We start from the raw sequence: 24,456 nt of genomic DNA, 5'->3' as shown, positions 1-24,456 counted from the left end.
ATGGAAGGCATGTGAAATTTCTGAATAGAAATTCTGAGTACTTCTGAGGACTGTTAAGGTTGATTACAATCACGGAGTGCCTTCAATGGAACGATGTGGGCTGTGAGTTAGGAAAGATGGAAAAAAGGAGAAAACTATAAGAAGATGAAGAGAGATGAAGACTAGTGAAGTCTGGTAGATGGTTCCATGTCTGTCATTGGGTGGTGCTGTTGACTTGGGACAGTTGGACCACTGCTCCTCAGGTAAAAGGGTTGTAGTGATGGTGATCAGCAGTGGTTCTCAAAGGTGGTTCCTGGTCAGCAGCATCAAGACCACTTCGGAATTTTTCAGAAATGCAAAACATCAGGCTCCACCCCAGACCTAATGAATCAGAAAGATTTCTTTCTCAACATCTAGCCCTCCAGTTGATTGTGATGCAAGCTAAAGTTTGAGAACTACTCACCAGTTATGTAGAATGAATAACAGCAAGAAGCTGTTCGTTACACAGGATATTTGCAAGTCAGGCAATTTGGCCATGTCCTGCTAGTGACTGTACTTTAAAGCACTGGTTCTCGATTTTGGCTGCACATTGGAAGCTTTAAAAAACCCTGAGGGCCTGGTTCCACCCCAGAGATTCTGACTTAATTGACACTGCAGTGTGGCCAGGGCCTCAGGAGTTTTACAAGCTCCCCAGGTGATTCTAATATGTAACATTTGGAAACCAGTGTTTGAAAGCACTTCAATCATATTATGCACTCAATTAAAAAAATCTTATTCTAGACCCTCTCCTCATGGGTCCATGGTTAAGCTTGTGTTTTATAACCTATGTATCACTGGGAAACCCAGACCAGTTGGGGGTCTGCTTCCCATAGGCCAGTAGTTCTCAACTAGGGGCAATTTTGCCCCCAGGGGATGTCTGGCAGTGTCTGGAGACTTTTTTGGTTGTCACAACAAGGGTGGAGAAAGCTTGCTACTGAAATCTACTGAGGAGAGAGGCCAGGGGTGCTGCCAAACCTCCCACAATGCACAGGACGGTCCCACAGCAAAGAACTATCTGTCCCACATGCCATTAGCGCTGCTTCTGAGAAACCCTGCGATAGACAAATCAACTATTCTCAATCCATTTTAGCTCTTGTACCTTAGACTGGATGGAAGAAAGGGTGGGTTTGCCCCACAGGCACAGCCATTTTGGTTCACTTCAGCCTTACCAGAGCCCCCTTTCTTGTGCAGGTGTCTGTGTGAGCTTATCAGGTGCCTGCTCAGTTATTAATGAAACGGTGCTTCATTTTCCATTCAAATATGGTTCTTATTGCATATGTTCTGTTGGTCAGAATTCCTCAGAGGGAAGAAAGGATAAGTGGAAGGATTTAGGTACCCAAATCCTTTGCCCTAGCAATTCCCATGACTAGCCTTGACTCTTCATTTGCAACTATCCAAGATTTTTAACTTATCAAGCTGAAGGGTAGGCAGAATAGAGAAGTGAAATGGGAACAGGGTCATATTTCAGCCAAACATAAACTAGACCTATGCTCTCTGCATCCAGACAGATGCTGGGAGCTGCTGATGGTTGACCCATTAGTATATAAGACATGCCTGCTGCTGAGAACAAACTCTGCTACCGAGCCCAACACTTATTCATCTGCTTTTATTCTGCCTTAAAAAATGAGTAGAGCATAAAATCTCTTACTATCTACTGTGTTTTACCCCAAATCTTCAACATCCACTGTTCCAAAGATTTCCACACTGATTCAGAGCAGTTTATGTCAGCCCAGGTGTTTAAAGTTCCAGGTTGAAACATTTGGTTAATTAACATCATGCTGCAAACACTCAAAATCACTTCAGGCACCACTAGAACAGAACAAAACTCCCAAAAATAAAAACTGTGGGGAAATACAAACAAATGGCAGTATTCTGTGAAAAACAATATATGATTTTAGTGACAATAAAAGCATCAAGAGCTTTCTTGAATTAATACCATGTTCCTGAAAAATGATTTTCTAAAATAAATTATACTGAATTTGAGTAAAGACTTGAAAGTACACATAGTTATAAGGAGAATGCAGCTATGTGCAGGATGCCAAATCAGTAGCAGCTTCTTGAAAAGAAAAAAGGTGCAGTGAAAAAGCAGTGCAAACCTCAAGAGCGGCAATCTTGGAAATATCCAAAGAAATGGCCATTCTTCTACTGAGAATCAAAAATGGTTTTTCTCCCCTAGTTTCAGTGCCACAATACACTCAGCTATGGTTCTCTTCAGCCCTCTCCACTCCCCACAGCCCCACTCAAGGTCCTACTTTAACGCCTGCATTTTAATTCTTTTAAACATTCATTTGTGCCTTTCTTTCCAATCATTTTCAGTAAAACTTCACTTCTTTTGGAAAGAGGCCTGAGGTGGTTTTGTCAGAATTAATTTTTTTAAAGTATAAACTGGAGAGTGTTAAGAAATAAATGCAGTTTTCTTAGTTTTGAGGCAAGTGTCAGGGTGAAGTGCATTAGGTTTCGATGTATTTTCTTCTTTTCCAAGTACTAAGGAGGGTGGGGAGCAGTTCTGGCTTAGCCTTGGTTGGACACCCAGGTGGTATTCGGGTGTGGCTGATCTGAGGTGACTGTCAGGCTGACAACTCCACTAGGGTCAGTCTGCAGGAAGGGCTAGAGGGGGGCTCTCACGTAAGATCTCAAGGGTAGAGACAAGTTTAGTCCCAAACAATGCCTCAGCTGTTAGAGGGCTGAGTAGACATGGTTTTGAGTACAGTATTTTGTCTATTACTCAGACTTCTCCCAGGAAAAACTTCTCACCCCGCAAGTCCTGGCAGCCATGGGCTTGTGAATGAAGCCTGAAGAAACAAATGCAAAGACCTGTTTTCCCACCATGTTTGAGCTACTGGGAACGGACAGAGTACCTCTTTAGGAGAATGTAACCAAGTAACACAAAAGGGAGAAGAGAATCTCATTTAAGACAAAAACAAGATGCAGCTTCAGTTTATCTGTGGTTCCAGAAATCCAATAAAAATGTGGTGGGTTGAGGGCTGGCAAAGACTCTCTCCTTAACCAAACCTTACAAAGGTTCCTCTGAGCCCTCCTTCAACTAGGCTTCATCCTTGGGTCCTGTCTTCGGCTTGTCTAGTCCAGTTGTAGCAAGAATCCTGCTAAGTCATTTAAGCAAGAAACCCCCCACCCTTGATGTCTCCTTTTAGTCATTTCCACCCATTGACCTGCTCATCCTGCTCCTTGTATATGAAGTCCCATGTGTCTTTGTATTTAGAATTGTGCCCAGTTCTATATTGGAGCCTCTTTTCCTCTATTACAATAGTTACTGAGTAAAATCAGTCTTCACCACTTTAATTACTGTCGGGATCTGGTACCCTCTGACACGGCTCCCAGGTATGGCAGCTGCAGGAGCGGCAGAACCTAGCACATGGAGCCCCAGCCAGCACCGCAGCAAGGTGGTGTCACCAGTACTGGAAGGCAGCACGCTGGGCACTGTTAAGAGCACAGGTGAGGGTCGAGAGGCAAAGCAGACAAACATCACCAATAGGGGCTGGCACAGAAGAGGAAACTGGCAGGTATGCTTCAGTATCCCAGAGAAGCTGGGAGGCTGCCTGGGGATGCCCAGCAGAAAGGAGATGAGAGAAGAATCTGATCTACTCAAGAGGAGAATGCGGAGGAGAATGGAGCTCCTACAACAGAACGTAGAGTAAAGTCTTTGAAGTAGTGTGTGGCTCCTAACTCTACCGACAACCTCCCGCTCTCCATCCACTCATGCCAAGTTCTATAAAACGGCCACAAAGTATTTATTTATGCATATGATTATATGGATCAGCCCAAAGACTGGGAGAGACATTAAGTAATCTTTGCCCCTTTCCCTTAGGAAAACAGCACCTAGTGTTTCTCTTGTCTTTCACGGTCTCTCTGTGGGGTTCCGTCTTCTGAGCTCCTGTTTGCCTGCTCCTATTCCCATTTTTCAGTTAGAAAAGGAATTCCTTTTCAGATAGAAGGAATCTGACTGGCCCATTTCACCCTTGTGTGGGAAGAGCTTTTTGCTGGCCAGCCCATGGACTGCTGTCTTTGGGTCTGTTGCGTACCTTCAATACAGTCAGCCATATTTGAGCCAGGGTCAAGTGGAGTAAAACATGGTGGTCCAGAAGGTGAGCAGTTATCCTCAGAAAGAGACTGTGGGCACGACTGACAAGTTACTGCTCACGATATTGTCATAGAGTTAGACAATTAGCAAGTTTTCGCATACCTGTCTGAAAAGAAAAGCAAAAACCTGAGGAATATTCAGTTCTACTAGGACAAATATAGATTATTTAATGTCTTGAAGTCTTTGGGCAGATCTGTTCCTAAATTATTCCAGCCACCATCTTAAAAGTCTCCCTGGACAAGAGAATGGGTAAGAAATAGCCCACAAAATGCCATGGGGGAGGCAAAGTTTTGAGCAAGTCAAAAATATGGGTAAATATAAATTCTGAGGTAAAGAGTCAATAAATTGTAGCACAGAAGTAAAAGATAAAGCAAAGAAAAGAGCTGAGGAAATAAATAAACTATGCCTGAGGTCAGCTCTAGGAAAGGAAGGAAGGGAGGGAGGGAGGAAGAAAGGAAGGAAGGAAGGGAGGGAGGGAGGGAGGGAGGGAGGAAGGAAGGGAGGGAGGGAGGGAGGGAGGGCAGAAGGGAGTTGAGCCTGTCCTTGGCATAGTGCTGGGGTGGGGAGTCAAGTGAACTACTGCTGCTGCCGCAGGGTCCAGATAGCACAGTCCCTAGAATTGATGTTGATTTTCCAATTCCAGGTCCTGGCCATTTCTTGATTCAATTTTGTGTTTCCAAAGAGCCATTTTTGCTATTATTGCCACCTGCAGCCTTACAGCAAGCTCTATTACTTGAAGAAGCCCACTTATGAAAGAAACCTACACACACACACTGGGACTTCTGCATTTAACGTAACTAGAAAGCCGCACGAAGGTGAAGTGTTCTGGACATTTTTTGCTATAAAAATGATTTTTTTCTTTTGTACATATAATGTAACAACTCCGCAAAAAGAAAAGTTGTGTTCTCAACAGTCAAGGCCTGGAAAAAATCAGACAACAGGCTTCAGGTGAAATTAAACATAGCCTTGGAATCACAGCCTAGATATTATGAATCCTCACAAAAGACATGGCTAATGCTCCAGCCCTGTCAGAAATCCTTGAGTAATTGTGGAAAATGGAAGATGTGCCAAAAACTGGGGAACTGGCAAATGTCATTCATGTTTTCAATCTGAAGAAGAAGGTAGATTCAAAAAATTGTATACAGGTCACCTTGGGAGAGCTTGGGAAAAATCCAAAATGGTTAAAGGGATTGTTCACGAGAAGCCAGAAAGAGAAAGTGCCATCACCAGAAGGCAGCAAAATTTTACCACAATGGGCCATATCTGCCTAAACATTTTTCCCTTCGATTATACCAAAATGTGGATTTCAACAATGCATTTTACAAGGTCTCTTATGATATTATAAATTATGGGGGGGAGGGAGGATGTAAAACTTATAAACATAAACCATTCCCAAAGTCGACACCCACCACAGAGAGATTTCCAGCAGCTTGACACAGAACCCTATCCTTGGCCCATCCAGCTGAACATTTTCATATGAAGCTGAATGAAGACAGTAATAATAAGGGGATGTCCATAAAATCCTGAGAGGTCACAGTGCTGAGAAAGGTAGCAGATACATCAAATGGCACAGTATGGAGCCAGAGAGGGTTGGCAGGTGTGAGAGACCTAGCAGGATGTAACGTTCTCTACTTGGGTCCAAATAAGTAATTACATAAGTAGAGGCTGAGATACCCGGTTTAAGCAGCAGCATAGGAAAAGACTACGTTTTCATCAACAGAAAGCCAAACGGGATTCACCGATGGGACCAGGTCATCAATAAAGCTAATAAGGTAAGTTGTGTTCAACGTGCATATGGCTTCTGGGATTAGAGAAGCAATAAATCCTTTCTACTCTGGACCATACGTGAAATATCCCCTTCAGTTCTAGGGATGCAATTTTTGAGGAATGTACATTCACTGGAAAATATTTAGAGGATAGCTGCTAGGATAATGAAGGAACCCTAAATTGTATCCGATGAGGAATGATGAACTGGGTGTGTTCACTTAGCAAGTGTGGGCAGGGGGACATGACAATTTTTCTTGAAATAAATGAAAGGTTGTCATATAGAAGAGAGGCAATATACTGTCTAGGTATCTCCAAAGGAAAAATTAGGGATGAAGCTATAGAAGATACTTTAGCTCATTTGAAAATAGAATAGGCTGCCTTGGCAGGTGTTCAAAGGCCCAATAACCACTAAGTTATAGCTACCTTAAAATGTGTAGCTGGACTGGGTAATATTTAAGGTCCTTTCTAATCTTAAGAGTCTATGCTTTTAAAAAAATATTACTTTTTTAGTCTTATATTCCAGTTCCAATCATGTCTTTTCACAAAATATGCCATTGCTCCCAATTACAAAAAGGTTTAAATCCACACCCTTAGACCTACCATTTAAAGACCTCTACCAGATGGCTTCATTTGCCTTTCATTTTAGTTTCACAAATATTTATTGAGTACCTACTATAATCTGGGTACTATGCTAAAAGCTCATTTTATATCACCAATGCATGGTCCCTGGCCTCAAGGAGCTCACAATCTAAGGGGAGAAAGAATTTTAACATAATGCTGTCAGAATGAAAAGAGACAGAGTGGGCTCAGTGTGCTACATTATTATAGCACAGAAGAGGGGCCCCCTAGCTAAGCCAGGGAAGACCTTATGAAAGACTTAAGCTGGCATTATGGCTCTAGAGCCACATCCTGGACCTTTCTGTATACTCTTTCTGTTACATAGAAAAGTAACTCCAAGTAGTTTAGACAAGGCCAATGAACTATTGTGAGATGACCTCTGTTGGGATAGAAGGGGTGCAAGCAGAACCCTACTTCACCAAACTCATGCATCCAAGAATGGATTTCCAAGGCCCTCCTTAGGAGAGAGATTTTCTGTATAAGGCTTCTGGTCCTCCTAGCCATTCCCTAGGGAAGGAGAGTGTGACTAATACTAAGGAGACTCTGACATCCACTGGACCCAGTTAACCAGGGAGTTAGTTATACCCTCCACAACCAGCTGCTATCTGGTAGACCCAGGAAGGTCTTTGTTCTCTAATTCCAATTTTTCCAGAATTTTTCCAATTTTTCCAAATGGGAAGTCTGGGTAAGACTCAAGATTCAGGCAGTGAGGTTAGGGGCCCCACTGTGTACTGCACTCTAACCCACGATCAGAGAACCCTAAATAAAACATACTTTGTCCTATTTACTGCAGTTCTGTGTGTTCATACCGAATTTAGCCAAACCCTGAAGAAGAGGGGTGAGTGGTAACATTTGAGCATCGAACCCTACTCTGACTCTCTAGCAGATTCTATCATACAGGGCATGTTAGAGTTAAACATAATGCAACATTTAAGCTGAACCATGGAAAGCAAACAGTATTTTTTAATACTGAATGACGTTCATGAGGATCAAGAGAAGAAAACATATTGAGCAGAAGATGTAAAGGTACAAATCAAGCTGTGAGATGGTTCATGCACTGTAAGGGATCCTGCTGAAAACTTATTTCCCTGTGGATCTATTTAAACAGTCCACCTTAAATGCTGATATTATACAGGGCTATCATACAGTCACCATGGCTCAGTATATGCATAATATAATATAAGCCACTCTCATAAATAGAAAAAAAGTTAGCTTGCACAGTCAGAAACAGCTTGCTTAACCACATTATAGTTTTCAACTGTGTGCTTATTTTTACATTGCATTAAATCACTTGGAAGGCAATGACCTAATGAAGAGAGAAGTATCTCTTCATGGAGCACATGAAAGCACCATTTAAGACCAGGATTGAAAGGTGGCAGCATCTCTACCAACACTGAAGTCTTCTCTGTGGAAATCAGATGTCCCAGCTGCAAACTTTCTTAATAAGTTCACCCCTCTCAAATACTGTCCTTCCAGCCACCCATCATGCAACCAGGCCTAGCGTGTACACCTATTAGGACCCCTACACAAACATCTTACCAACAACTTTGTGACTTCCAATATTTTAGCCCTTTTCTGAAAATAGGCAATGTAGTTCTCCTAAAAAACCATCTCTGGAGACTCAGTGACTTTACTGCATCCTATCACTTTGAAATAGTCACCAAAAAGCAGTAAGATGAGTACTCAAGTACTCACAGCAAGCCTGTACTCAAAATAGTTTTGGGTTCCTGATGTAGTCAGCAGGCCTCTATTGTACTGAATGTCATAGGCATAGAGATTGCTGAGGACAAATGGCTGGGTTTTAACCAGGTAGCAATTCAGCTGAACACCAAGGATGTATGAGCAAATTATCACATAATCATACTAGCCAAGAAACAAACACCTAACAACAACAACAATAACAACAACAACAACCAGCTGTCCTAGATACCAAGTAGGCTACATCTTGATAAGAACTGCTTCACAAGCCTAGGATACAGAGAGATTCACAGACCTGCAGCTTGTGTACTGGTTGTTGAAATATTCAAATGCATTCATACTGGTTGGTAAATAACCACTGCCGTGATACCTAAGTTCCCCCCTGTCACTAGCATGGCCACCTGGATTCCTCCTATAGGACCCCTTCCCTACAACATGATAGCTAAAGGATGAAAGCCTGGCACAAAATGGGCTGTCCAGGACTCTGCGTCAGCAATACAGTTGGCATCTATTCCATGCCAGGCCAGCTATTAAACACAGTGACTATCACCAAAGCCCACAGCCCAGGGATGCTAGCGAGAGTGTCCTGTGAGACTATTAATATTCGGATTCTCTCCCTCATCCTCTTTTACACACATCACCCTGCTTCCAACACACATATGGACACAAAGGATTAAGCTCTCTCTCTGCATAAGAATCCTCTGAGAACGTCTTAAGATCACAGAGTATATATCTCATATAGAAGAAGCTATACTGGGTTAGGAGTCTTTATTGTTCTCATACATTTTTTTATCAGGATTCAAATCTTTTAGTTGTGACTTTTTTCCATATTCCAATACTAGGTTTCCCCCGAAAGTCACTGGCATCACTTTTATTAGCCTGGCTAGGCTCTAACCCCCCCATCAGAGATAAGCCTTCAGGTAAGAGGGGATAAAGAGAGTAAGCCTAGGACTTCCCTGGTGGTGCAGTGGTTAAGAATCCGCCTGCCAATGAAGGGAACACAGGTTTGAGCCCTGGTCTGGGAAGATCCCACATGCCGCAGAGAAACTAAGCCTGTGCGCCACAACTACTGAGCCTGTGTGCCACAACTATTGAAGCCTGCATTCCTAGAGCCCACGTTCCGCAACAAGAGAAGCCACTGCAATGAGAAGCCCGTGCACCGCAACGAAGAGTAGCCCCCGCTCACTGCAACTAGAGAAAGTCCATGCGCAGCAACAAAGAGCCAATGCAGCCAAAAATAAATAAACAAATAAATTTATTAAAAAAAAAAAAGATAGCCTTTACACCTGCAGGTGAAACTCTAAACCTGCCTTCGGGGTCCTTGTAGTTGGGGGAAGTAGAAAGTTTCACAATAAACTACAGATTTGTTTTTCCTCCTGTTTGAGAACAATATACTCCCTCTGGTGAATGTAGGATCCTAGGCAAGTAATTACCACTCAGGCACACGTCTCAGAGGACTGCCTGAAAGCATCCATTGATAATCTCCTGTGAGGCCTAAATTCTCCCTGTACTCTCAGTCCCAAAAGAAACTGGGTCAAAAATGAAAGCAGACAATGGGCCTCAGACAAACAGAACAGAATGCACTTCTCTTCTCTCACGTGTTTATGAGGGAATTCAAACACTGCCTAAGCAAGACATAGCACTGCTTATTTCCAGTGGTGAGTGTAGTAGGAAGAGTAAATGAAAAAAAAAAGGAAAGGTGTATGTGGGGGTGAGAGGCTGCCACTGACAAGTAGACATAACATTCTGGATTGCTGGAAATTGTGACAATCCTAACATTTTCTTAAGACAGTCGGGTGGAATGCCTTATACCTGAGCCTCAATATATCAAAACCACCTCTTCAATAATATATCTAAATATACCTCCACCTCCCAATAACTATGTAGATCAGAGGAAGTGGTAGAAAAAACAAGGAGGCCTCGGTAGCATTTTATTTATGTCAGTCGAAGAAAGAATAAGGTCATAACAACTTGAGACACTAAATGAATACTACTTGAGATATATATATTTTTTAAAGAGCATAGCCATCATTCTTACCAGAGGTTTGAAAACTCTTTAGATGTTTCATCAATAATCTTGGGAGACTATAGAATTTTCACCAGTTTCTCATTCTAAGAAATGTCAGATGGATGACACACCAAACTCAGTGAAGAAATATGGGACTACTGCTATGGCTAATATTCTGAAGTTTGATCAAAGGTGCTTATTTTTCCCCATTTGTGTTTACTTTAGGTGCTAGGCTTGTGAAAGGTATGAATCTTTATAAATAATACATTTATACATGTATTGAAATAACATCCTAGAGGCACAAGGCAGGTCAGGGACAGGTGAGGCCAGGACTAAAATCAGGCCTCTGGAATGCCAGGCCACTGTTCTGCCCTTCCTCCTTCCCCCATGCTACCTCTATCTATGGCCATGTCTTCAACTTGGTCTTGGGAGACCTGTCAAAACCTCCTCCACCTGTTTTATTTCCAAGTCTGGTGTTCTTAATAATGAATATCACCTCCCCCCGTCCCCACTCCTCAACTGCAGAGCCTTCTCTTTTCACTAAGACCCCAGGAACAGTCAGCAAGCTCTCAGGTGAGAATGTTCCTCACATATAAACAAGTTAGACATTAGAGTGCATCAGGGAGAGGCCTGTGTATAAAACACATCCTATTCACTTCTAAATGGTTTAAGACATTAAAGAATAGATTCATTGGAGAGATGTGCGCATCTGCATATTTGTACAATTGTATTTGTGTTCAATTTTACCTTGACAAGTCCCTGAAAGCAATACTCCTATCAGACAAAATAGGCTTTAAAATAAGGACCGTTACAAGAGACAAAGAAGGACACTATATAATGATCAAGGGATCAATCCAGATGGTATGGGCCTAAATAAATACAAAATTAAACTTCTTCCTTAAAATAAAGGGCTAAGCCCGACAATCTACAATTACTTCTCAGGATTTTTTCCAACTGTATGTAAACGTCTCTTGGTATGGACTAGTGTCAAACATCACAGTTGGGTTTAATTTTTTTTTTTTTGTGGTAAAATATACATACTATTTTAACTACTTTAAAGTGTACAATTCATTGGTATTAAGTACATTCACAGCGTTGTGCAACCATTACCACTATCTAGTTCCAGAACCTTTTCATTACCCTGAAAGGAAACCTCATAGCCATTAGCAGTCACTTCCCATTCCCTGCTTCCCATAAACTAATCAACTACTAACCTGCTATCTATCTCTGTGGATTTACCTACCTATGTCATATAAGTTGAATCCCATAATATGTGGCCTTTTTGTCTAGCTTCTTAGCACAGTGTTTTCAAGGTTCATCCACGTTGTAGCATCTATCAGTACTTCATTCCTTTTTATGGCTGAATAATAGTCCATTGTATGGACATAACACATTTTGTTTATCCATTCAACCACTGATGGACATTTGGTTTTTTTACACCTTTTGGCTACTGTGAGTAGTGCTGCTATGAATATTCATGTACAAGTTCCTGTTTGAACATCTGTTTTCAATTTTTTAGGTACATACCTAAAAGTAGAATTGCTGGGTCATATGGTAATTCTACATTTAACTTATTGAGGAACCACCAAACTATGTTTCTCCAGGGCTACCCCATTCGTGTTTAATTTTATAACTATTATTAAGTAACATGAACAGTCAGTGCAGGAACAAACAATTATGCTGGCTTCTCCATATTGCCCAAATTCAGCTAACTGGACACCTCCTCAGACAGAACGCTTTGGTCACTCAAACTAAAACAGCTCCTTCTCCCCATCCCCAGGTACTTCCAGGCTATTATCCTATGGTACTCTTTTCACAGCACTTTCAGATTCTCTGAAATTATTAATTTATTCATTTGCTTGTTAATTGCCTACCTCTCTCTTCTAGAATGTAAGCTCCATGAGAGCGGCACTCTTTTGTCTTGTTCACCACTATATCCCCAGTGCCTAAAACAGTACCAGGCACAGTAGGCATTTCTTTAGTGAATAAATATCTGAATAGTGCTTAAGGCTAAAAAGAATTCCTACAAGACAGAGGAAGAGCCAGACTTAGTGCCTATTAATTTTCTTTCTTCTCAAAAACAAAACAAAACAAAATAATTCTGGATGGCAACAGGCTCTAAAGCCCTAAGAAAGGAAACAAATGTGGCCGCAAAGGCCACCCAATTAGTGACACCATTGACCAACTAACTGTAGACTGCTTAGTTTCAACTGTGCATTTAAGCCTCGGCCTTTTTCTTTCATAAACCAGTTGTCACTGCAATTGGTTGGTTTTGTTCCTGAGGTTAAGACAAAAGAGCTTAGCCTTTAAGGTAAGTTTGCTTCAAGCTTTGATTTTATTTTGTTCTGTTCTGCTTATCAAATAGAAGCCTCCAAGAACTCACTTTAAGGTCAAAGCAAAAAGTCAAGTTACTTTGCAGGATCCTTCAATGTGTACACATTTGCTTTTACCCAACTTGGGTCTTTTTCACAACAGATTCCTGCTGTTTGAATAAGAGAGAAAGAGGAACAGAAAGAAAATGTTTGAGTTGAGCACAAAGCCTTCTAAAGGTCTCACTCTTTCTTTCAGGAGATGAAGACCCCATGGCTTCATGCAGTAAACTGCTTATTCAAAGACACAGAGCTCCATGGTGGCAGGGCAGACTGCCCATCTACACTCGCCAGCAGAACATCAGCTCCATGAGGGCAGAGACCTTGCCTTTCGTGGTCACTGCTTGATTTCAGAAGAGAGCAATGCCTGCAGTGTACTCAATAGATGTTCCCTCAGCTCCACAGCACCTCCACGTTTCCAAGCTTTTAAAGGCACAAAACAAATAAATGTGTTTTCCCAAGCTCTGAAGAACTACCTGAATTTAAGGATAGACATTAAACACCTTGGTTAGAGTCACATGAGGATGTGCTCTGGAGTAAATTCAACAGTCAGAGCCTGTGGGTTCTGCAGGTACAGAAATGGCCTTCTATGGGAGAAGGAGGTAAATGCAGGCCTGATCAGGGCTTCAGGTAGAATCAGATCACAGGGAACACTGGTGACAAAGCTGCCTCCATGGCAATTCAGAGTTTGAAGACATGATTATCACTTTTCCTGGGCCTTGGCTTATTTACTTATTTTCTCTATAGACCTGTGCTGTTCCTCAGCTAAAATAATAATAATAATAATAATAATGGCAGCACATCATGGATAGCCAAACTAGAACATTTTGAAACCAGAGTAAATTTTTAAAAATTTTGGTGTGTGCTGCCGTGGGAGGGGGGTGGTGGTGGTGGTGTTCTTAACCAAATCACCTGAGAAAACAGCAGTTTTCAACATCTTGCTCCTTGGCACACTTGACCACTACGGGCTTTCAGTGCTTAGAAGATTCTATTTTTAAAAATGAAGATATTGGTCCAATTAATGTGCTTTCACGACTTTTCCCACAAGAGCTACTAATTAACCTTTCTGGGATTTAACAAGGTTTGCCCTAACATTGATATCTAGGGCTTTTAAAAAAACATTATGATGCTACCTTGATTTTTTAAATTCTATTCTCCTCTCTTCCGGGTCTGTGGGTAAGGGGAAAAAAAGAAAAGATGATGCCAGATATGCTTCATCTTTCTTTTTTCCATTACTTTTTCATCCTGGACCAAGAATGAGCAGGGCAACTGGGGCTTCCTTCTTCTTAGCATATGGAGCTGTCATCCTTGACATCAACAGACTTGGCAAGAGCCTCTGTTTTCTCTTTCTTGGGCTATTCTGAGACATGTAGCTGCAGATGCAGAGTTTGACTAGGCAGAGTGTGACTGACCTCAGATTACTCTAAATTCTAGGTAGGATGAAATCAAGGGTTCCTCTGTGTATCCCGGTTCCTGATCCTATTTTTTAATGTCTCTCAGCATCACCAAAAAGCTCCTATACTTGAGCACCTTCCATATGCAAAGAAAATGGGGGTTCCAAGATGAGGTAGATGAGTAGCTACCTCTCAGGGCTTATAATCTTGAGACACATGAAAGTTTAGAATACGTAAATATGAGATAGAGAATGTGTGATTTAAAATGAGGATTTAGAACTGAGGATTTTAAATGGAATACTCCCTTAAAGATGGACAAACTGAATGAAATTCAACCTAAGACTGAATGCCAGTTTTTCAGGAGACTTTCTATGGAGCCAGGCTTTGGGAGCAAAGTAAAGGCTGGAGAGAGGAGGAAAAAAAACAAAACCAAAGAGAAGAAAACAGAGAAGAGGAGAGAGAGGAGAGAAAGAAGAAAAGAGAGACAGACATAGACAAGCACACACGAACTGTGAGGTCAAGAGACAGGGAAAGAGAAAATGTTGACGAATAGGGAAAAGGGAGTTGGCAAAAGCAGCTACTACTTGCCCAAATAATATCTTTGTGTATTAGAAAAGGCTGCTCTTCTTCCTCAAGACACTTTTTTGCCACATACCAGGAAGAAATGCCACTAATTATCTAAATCTATGATGACTAAGAATGTGAATGGTGCTCCCTAGAATTGTTCAGTGCACAACCTGCACAGCCTTACATCCTGGCCGTGCAGACTTCAGAACAACTAGGCTCCTAAATTTCATCTCATTCAAGACCATGACTCTAGAATATCTGGATGAGCAGTTTCATGAGAGATCAACGATGTCCTAAGGAACCAGAAGCTGAGATAATCCAAATTCCAGAGCTGGCTTTATGGGCATATAAGCTGTGTAGTTGCACAGGGCTTCACCCTTACAAAGGCTCCACACTTGGAGCCTTTCACCTAGGATGGTGACAGCCTAAAATTCTTAACGATTTTTGAACAAGGGGTCCCGTATTTTCCTTTTGCACTGGGCCCTGCAAATTATGAAGCTGGTCCTGACTGATTTCAAACTGAATTTTCTCTGGTTGGGTCTGTACCCAAGAAAAATATCTAATGAAGATACAAATTTTATTCTAAAAAGCTGAACAGGAAAGCACAGAGACAGGTGACAAAGAACAATTTTAAAATGGATAATCACAGATAAATAAAGAGAAGAACTTTTTCATTTCCTGGAAAAGGCAGGCACTTGGGGTCTGTTTCAGACTCATTTATTTGTTCTCGACTAAAAAGCACAACATAAAATCACATTTTGTGTGAACCAGTTCACTCTTCTTCAAATGAAAGAAAATTGAAAAAGAAATAAAAAAGAAAGAAAGGTCAACCAACTTCCTAGGGAACAGAAAAATGCAGCATAAAACAAAAACAAAAACAGTTTACTCAACTTTTTCCATGATATCAAAAGGAGTCTTTGACAATTCTCAGCAAAGACATGACAGTACTTTTAATGCTGTTAAGAAAAAGTCTTCACTGAGAAAAACCTCAGAAAACAGGCCTTAATGATGGGCTTACGCAAAAAGCTCAGGCCCCTTGCTATGAACTTTGATCTACTTTACAGGTTAAACAAAATTAACTGTAAAGAAAATATAATGTTCTAAAATTATCTATAGATATTTATCGCTATTCTGGGCTTTGAAACTCAGACATTTTCTTCTGGTGCATCTGCCCCTTTGGATGAGTGATTTCTCCAAACAAAGCTAAGGAAAAAGACAAAGAATATCACTCATTGTGTGGATTGTACAGAATCACAAATGTACGTTATTCCTAGGGAAAAGGAAGTGAATCCAGGATTTAGCTATGAGCCTGGCGTCTTGTGCCACTAATTTCTCCAGACCAAGAAATGCTTGTAGGCCTTTGCTTTCTTTTCTTTGTTTTGCTTTTTTTTTTTGGTTTTATTTATTTTTGTTTTTTCATCATTAGCAACTATGAACACACATGTGTAATAGGGAGCACAAGAGCATGGCAGAGGATAAGTAGTCACTGCCCTGGGTACAGAATCACATCCCTATTGAATAGGGCCTTTCTCTCCCTATTGATCTCTTTGACCCTCTAGGCTCTCCTGCGCCAACTTTAAAAAAGAAATTGCCATCTCTCCGCTGAAATTCCACATCTGTTCTTGCATGTTATCCATTTTTTCCACTAGATCCGTGAAGATACCTAGCATAATCATTTAAAATCCTGCCTAATAATTACAAAACTGGACCATCTTTATGTCTATGACTATTTCCTCTTGGGCAAGAGTCACATTCACTTGTTTTTTCATAGGTCTATAACTTATTTTTTGCAGACATTTTGTGTAGAAGAACAATGGAGACTAAGTTAATATTTATCCACAGAAAAGGCCTCATTCTTCTTTGGTGGGGGGAAAGGAGCACTGTGTCATTTAATCTATAGTTGATCTGTGTCTGGATTTACTGCAGCTGTAGTTAAATTCAATTCACTACTGGCTTTAATATTTAGAGGATGGGATCAGGACTCTTTTTTAGCAGGTTGAGATCTGAGTACTAATAAGATTCCAGATCTCCCTATGGTTTACAGGTAAACCATCAACGTTCAAAACTGGTGGTTATCTCTCTCAATGTTAAAGTCCAGCAGGCATATTTTGGGATTATTAAGAAATTCTCTTCATTCTCCATTACAGCTCCTGCCTTTCTGCATCTCTGGAAAGCTCTCTCTGCCCTACTTTTGGGTGCCCTCAACCTTTGGATGGTGACTACAGAACACTCCAGAGTGCTGTGACAGAATTTCTCTCAGCTCTCCTCTCCTGTCTTTAGTCAGCCTTCACCAAGTCACTGTCTTACTCTTGGGAAAGCCCACATGTGTCTTAAAAGGAAACTATCAGCTTTTCTGTCCTACTCTCAGCCTTTTGCCTGTCACCCCTATGCACTTGGTAAAAGCCTACGGAAAAGTTAGAGGGTGATGCAGGCTTGCTCTGTGGCTAGGGATCCTTGGTTTTCTAAACAGTCAGGCCAGCCAACATGCATTCACTCAAAGTTAGTTAAAATTGGGCTAGTTTCTTCTTACTCTGCCTATAACATATTCCTCCTCTTCCTACCACTCTTCCAGGACTGAAAGCAGCCCTGGGTTTCTTCTCTCCTAGGAAGAGAAAGAAGTTATGTCTACTTCTTTGTGTCCTTGGCTCTCTCACTGGTTTAAAAACATCTGTAATTCTGTTGCTTATTCTCATTGTTAGAGTAGATGTGAAGGTCTCTTGCAATTTTCTACATCTGAACTAGAACTCAACTCCTACTTTTATGTATTTATTTGTTTATTTATTTATGGCTGTGTTGGGTCTTCATTGCTGTGCGGGCTTTCTCTAGTTGCGGTGAGCGGGGTAGGGGGCTACTCTTTGTTGCAGTGTGCAGGCTTCTCATTGCAGTGGCTTCTCTTGTTGCGGAGCACAGGCACGTGGGCTTCAGTAGTTGTGGTACATGGGCTCAGTAGTTGTGGCTCGCGGGCTCTAGAGTGCAGGCTCAGTAGTTGTGGTGCACGGACTTAGTTGCTCCGTGGCATGTGGGAAAGCCCGGACAAGGGCTCGAACCTGTGTCCCCTGCACTGGCAGGCGGATTCTTAACCACTGTGCCACCAGGGAAGTCCTCAACTCCTACTTTTAAGGCCATGTTGAATTCTACATGCAGCCTTCCTCCTGGAACCTAAGGCTCCTGACCAGCCCAGGCAGCTTCTTTGAGCCCATTTGCCAGGCCTCATAGCACACACTGGACACTTTACTCAAAGATGTCTCAGCCAAGCTCCCAGTTTGGAATTCCAGCCTATCCTGAACTTCTCACTTAATGGAATTTTTACCCCTCACTTCATTCTGTTTTCAGTTCTCCAGGACTAACTGCCTTTACTGAGTCTCCCATTTATGTCTTCTCTTCAACTTTCCAATTTAACAAGTATTGTCTTTTTAAACACGAATCTGGTACCTGATTCTCCTCTCAGCCAATCTGTTTATCACCTTGGGTGATGGTTCCTCTCAACTGAATATAATCCTTGGTCCCTTTCACCTGGAGGTGCTCCCTGCCAGCTCACCAATGAGTTGCATTCAGAGTGGTATTCTCTTTTCTTCTCCCTAAGTCAACCAGGCTCTGCCCCAGAAGCAAGTCTCAGCTCTGCTCACTGGTACCATTCTTATGCCTGACCACCCTCCACCCCCACCTATAAATTTTCTACACTCAGAGCCTGCCCTCCAGTCCTTACTTTCTGGCCTATCCATTTTATGCTCCAGATACAGTTTCTACCCCAATCCTCTGGTTTTCAGATAGACTTGCACACCACTCTCTATTTGCCTGCTTTGTGATGGCTGCTGCTCAGTTGTTAACATTACAATGCTACATGGTGGGGGGGGAGGGCTTTCTATTCTAGACTTGGAACCTCGTGTAACTAGGCACAGAATGGTTTAATTGGATACCTGTAAAGACTGAACTACACAGAGTATGTATTATCAGAGTTTAGTATAAAAATGAGATGCCAACAATTTTTTCTAGTCTGTTTGCATGACAGTCCAGTAAAATATCTGAATTATCAAAAGCATCATGAAGGCCAACATCATGATATTCTCAAGTGTTTCTAGAGGAAAAAAGCAACATGCTATTCTTTCTGTAAGCCTGTATTTGCATATTCCATGGAGAATTATGCTAGACTGCCACATGTGACTTATAAGGACTCTGCACATTTTACTACTCTGTTCCTTTGATTTTTCAGTGATCAGTGTATCCTGAGACAGCTTCTTCTCTTTGGGACAGCTGAGCTTCTTTAAGTCAGGTGGTAAAAACGGGGCATGGGAGGTGGAGAGGGGCTGAAGGTGTGTTGGTCCTCTCCATTCTCACTTCATTTGCTCTGAGGTTTTGGGCTGTCCCAGCACCTCTCCCTGACATGACTTCATTACCCACAACATGGAGATTGAATTACTTCCTTGCCTACCCACACTAAGTACCCAGGTTGTGAAAGATAATGTCTATACAGGACTGTGCATTCTTTGACCCAAAGGAGCTCAACAAATGCAGAGTCATAGTAAAATGATACACTGCCCCTGTGGCTTAGTGACTTCCTTAATTTAGGAGAGAAAGAAAAGGCAGTTCAAAATGAAAGTCTTCATGATGTTGTAGAAATGTTCCTTGAAGATTCCCTGCTAATTTCCTCATGTTGAAATTACTGGAGGGAGTGGGACAGAGGTGGAAGGGAAAGAATGGGTTCTCAACTTTCTTTACTTCTGTGCCAGTTTCTGCCACATAGAGTTTTCATTATACAAAAGGTCCGAGACAGAGATGGAATGAATACTGATTTAGGATTAAGAAGACTTGGGGGTCTAGTCTTAACCGAATCACTCCTTTGCTATGTGACCTCAGTTGAGTCACTCATCTTCTCCAAACCTCAGTTTCATACCTATAAAATGGGGTGATAATAACTCTTCTGCCTGCCCCCATCATTGCTGTGAAGATTAATTTAGATGGTGTATGTTAAGAATGCTATGTATACAGTAGTACAGTGTACAAGTGACACAAATTCTTACTGTTGTTATGTTGACTAAGCACTTGGAATAAACTCATTTACATCACTTGAATCTTTACCCGCATCAGATTAATATTTTGATGATTACTAAATTAAGTTCCATTTCTGCAAAAAACAAAGCACAAAAGAAAAAAGTATTTCTGAGCCAACACCATCTTAGGTCTGTCTAGGGATGTGATTTGTACATTTTACAATATTCCCAGGAGCAAAATGTATGAGACTTATCCTTTCTTCTTACTTATTCTTTTTTATTCCCCACTTAGTAAAATTCTCTTATAAAACATATAATACAATGAATAACTCATATGGTGTGGAAGAGACTTTTAGAGGTATGTTACAAATTATCCTGGAAGGTGGGGTGATATATTTGGCATGTTGGTGCAGGAAAGAATAATATTATTGAAAACCAAATCCTACCACAACAAATTGTTTACTCCAGGAATGAACAATGATTAAACATCTGGAAATCTATTCATGTAATTCAGTACACTAACAGAATCAGAAATCCAACCAGATGATTGTCTCAATAGAGGTTAAAAAGGCTCTTGATAAGATTCAATCCCAATTCATGATTTAAAAACAAAAAAATAAGAATTCTAAAAATGATATTGCATTAGAAGCACACTCACTAAAACCGAAGAAAGACAAGTAGGTTTGCTATCATCTCACCACTAAGAACTCAACTATGTATCAAAGGTCCTAAATTAGGCAATTAAACAAGAAAACAAATGAGATGTAAATATTAGAAAGGAATACCTAGAAGATCTAGGAAAATCAATTGAAAAGAAATATTAAGGCAAATAAAAGAGTTTAATAGGTTGGTCATACACAAGGTCATCATAGAAAAAATAACTTTTCTACACACAACCAACCAATTGAAAGGTGAAGGTATTCAGAGAGTGTGTGTGTATATGTGACAGTGTGCGTGTCCAATATCCAATAGTAAACCTACTGAAGTAAAATATGCATGTGAAGAAAATCATAAGACTTTACTACAAGACATAAAGGAAGACATGAAGAAACAGGGAAAATATCAGAATCTGAACAGTGAGATTAAATATTTATCTGTGAATTGAATGCAATTTCAATCAAAATCACAAGATTTTTAATGGAACTTATCAAATTCCTGATTCTGAGGCCCATTAAAATTGAAAGGAAAATCTGTAAGGTCAACAAAATTTTGAAAAAGTCTAATAATGAGAGGAAACATCTTATCCGGATGTCAAAACATATTTTAAAGCTATAAGACATTTTTGGAAACTCTGAAATGTCGCTACAATAACTGACAACTAGACCACTGAAACAGATGAGAGAACCAAGTAACAGAATAAGGCAAAAATTAGAATAGTTTATGCTAAAGGTAGCATATTATCTCAGTAGAAAAAGATAGACCTTAGTGATGCCGGGAGAACTTACATTTATTGAGGGGAAAAAATAACCTATATTTGTACCTTGTACCATACACAGAAATGAATTCTACAAGGAATAAAGAGAGAAAAGTGAGTAGAAAAATTTTAAGTATTAGAAGTAAATACCAGAGAATTTTTTTCTAATATTAGGAGAAAAAGGCCTTCTTAAATAAGATAAAAATCCACAAATAATAGAAGCTATTGAAGGATGTGACTAACAAAAATGTAAAGCTTTTACACAACAAAGCACAGAGATATTACTTACATAAAATTTATACATTAGTTCAAGGTTTTCCTTGACTGTCATATTTTCTGCATTTCTAATTTTTATTCTATAAAATATAAATATTGGATTTATAACATTGGTTATGCAATATCCACATCCCCATTTAGTTCATCCCCTTCCTACCACACTCAATTCCAGACCCTCTGCTCAGAGAAGATGTATAAAATTAACCAATGTCAGAGAGGAAGCTACTTAATTCCCATTTCATTTCCATTTTCTCATATAGGGAAATGGGCTTCAAACTGAAATTTAAGACTAATTAGATGAAAAAAAATTAGCAAGAGAACATGTAGTCATGTTAACTGGGTCCCAGTGTCCTGGTGCTGATGGGTCCTAATCCCCCAGAGTGCTGTTAGTAGACATGACTAGTGCTCCACTATCAATTTGTCTGAGAGTAGAGCAGAGACACCTGAAGATTAAAACTGGCACTGTTCCTAATTTTTTAGAAAAGGAAAAAAGTTTGATTCTGGAAATTATAAAATAATTTTTAAAATTAATTAAATATTTTCAAATTAAAATTATTAATTAAATAATTTTAAAACAATAAATTTAATCCCATGTCCCATAAAGAATATAGAACTGGCTATTTTTTCTTCTGTAGGTCTGAAATTCTGTTTTTCCCCAGAACTCCCTCAGGCTGTGGAGTTTGCAAACCAGACCCTTCCCTGGGACAAAGGCTCCTCTGGGTCCCTTCTCAGGTTTTCCCTGACTCAGAGCCATTCTTCTAAAGAGCCACCAGCAACACAAACCAGATAGAAAGAGGAGCATCAGGGAATACTGAACAAAGAATGAGTCAAGGGTAAGTGGAATGGCTTATTTTTTTAAGTACTACAATATTTGGGATTTTTTCCACATGCTATATAAAGCCCTTCACTTTTTATTTTACCCTTTTTGAATCTTTTCATAACAATACTGCACAACAGCCCAGGTGAGAATTTCTCTGTCATTTTCAAACTTTAATAACAAATTTGTTTGTTTTATATAAATTCCCACCTCTCTGCCTTAATGTATTAAGTAACACAAATGTCATGTTCTACCAATTAGTAAACAGGTTTACTAAAATAGAACTCTCTGTATTAACCTTATAAATTTCTTACCGGCCAGCAAAAAAAACAAAGTAGCAAAACCCAAATGTTTCTCAACCCATAAATCACTGTGATGCTAATTAACTAAACAGACAAGCATAGAATATTCCAGGTGAAGAGATCTGTTTAAGATGCTAGAATTCGGCTACACTGTATGTATAGATGACACTCATAAAAATTAAACATTAAAGCATGCAATATATTTTTAGCCCTGAAATAATGTCACATAGTTCTAAATTCAATTAGAAAGGGCATAAGAAATACAGACTAAGACTGGACTTTTTAATATACGGTTAAAACAAGTACAGGAAAACAGACTTGCGGCACATTAAAAATATAAGACTTCCAGGTGTATAAGTATACATATAACTCTGCCTCCTTCCATAATCTCATTAAAATGACCCAAAGAATATAAAAAACCTGGAAAATTTACATCCTTTAAGGAATTTAGAAAGGGTTACATTCACACACCAGAAATTTCAAGGTATTTCTATTTAATAAAAGAGCAAATGGTATTTGTCTGTAGGGAAGGCTGACCTTATATACAACTCTCTGGCCCAGAAGTCGGAGAGGCTCCAGCAGAAACTCATTAACACTCATTATTGTGGGGCCGTTGGGAACTTATCTGAACCCCAGCAGGGTTTATAGAAGCATCCAGGCAGGGAGGCCCCCTGGGTGGGAAACCCTCTGGTTTCCCAGTTTGCCCTTGATGCTGATACCTGTACCATCTGCAGAACAAGAGCACGGTCCCAGCCTCCTCTTGGTGGTCAAGAAAGAATGAAAAAGAAACTCAACAGCACAAAGCTGATGCTCCTCGTCGCCAATGCTATGGCTTCAGCTCTCTCCCTGCTACTCCAGGCTGCTTGATTTCTGACCAGGTAATATAAACAATACTAAAAACTCTTCCTTCTTTCTTTTATCTGTGCCTCAGAGAGACCATCTGTGTCAGTTAGCAGCTTATTGACTGTCAACTCCAGTTCACCCTTCTTTGCTCTGCTTAGTAAAACTAAAGCTGAACCCTGTAAGCATTTCTTCTTTGCCAGCTGGTAAAATATTAGGCTTTGTCAACAGAAGAAACTGGAAGGCCACTGCAAGGCATAGTGGAAGAAGGGGCTTCTCTTTCTAGTTCTGGTGTGCTTTTCTTCTTGCTTCTATTGCATTCCTGCAGCAGTGTGTATGAGGCCCAGTGGTACTTACTTTCTAGTGAGTTTCTCTAGTACCCCAGTGCACATCATCCCGTGGACCAGCCCCAGCCCACTGGCACCATGGTGGGTGACTTCCTGTTCAACAGCTGTGGTCAGCTGGCACTCCGGCAGGGGCTTCATGTGGAACAGCTCTGGTCAGCTAACACCCAGTGAACTTGTCCACCACACAGCTGCCAACACACCCTTTCCAATGAAGTCTAATTCTCAACCTTGATTGGACAAGAGGGGATCTAGCTTCTAAATTCTTACTTTCTTGCTTGCTTAGTCCCCTTCAGCCCTAGAGGAAGCAACTGTTCCCTGCATTTGCCACTCATGTATTCCTCAGAGTCCTCTTATCCTTTTTAGCACTTAACACCTTTGATCGGTTAATAATACTTTACATTAAATTGTTCTTCTTCAAAACACTGGCAAGGTTTGTCTTCTGACTGGACCCTGCCTGATGCACTGTCTCAACACTCTAACAATGCATAAACAAAGAAGCTTCTTTATAGGAGTGAACAAAGGAAAGAGTACGAGCAAAGAACAGAGGAAAAGATGCTGTTTAGAAAGTGCTGTATAAAGATGTTGCCAAAATAAGCAAGCAGCCACAAAGGATCAAAGTAAAAGCATTCCTGTGAAATAGTTTTGCTTAAAGAACCAAGAGAATATTTCTGAGAATTTCCAATTTGTCTTTTCAACTAGATTCAAGTTGGTACTTTATATACAAAACTAGAGTAAGGACAGTATAGAGATAAAACAGATTTGCCAAATTTAAAACCACAATTAAGATAGTGAATAGTAGACTGTATTCTAGGAGAGAAAAAAAATTAATAATGCCTCATTTCAAGAAAAAATTAAGCATCAAAGCAAGGAAAAAAGATCACTAGCAAAGAATAGATGGATTCCAGACTTCTCCTCCACAATAATTAGAAATAAA

This window comes from Balaenoptera borealis, assembly GCF_965194805.1.
Source record: "Balaenoptera borealis genome assembly, chromosome: 8".
Taxonomy (NCBI): domain Eukaryota; kingdom Metazoa; phylum Chordata; class Mammalia; order Artiodactyla; family Balaenopteridae; genus Balaenoptera; species Balaenoptera borealis.
This window is presented reverse-complemented; position numbering follows the sequence as displayed.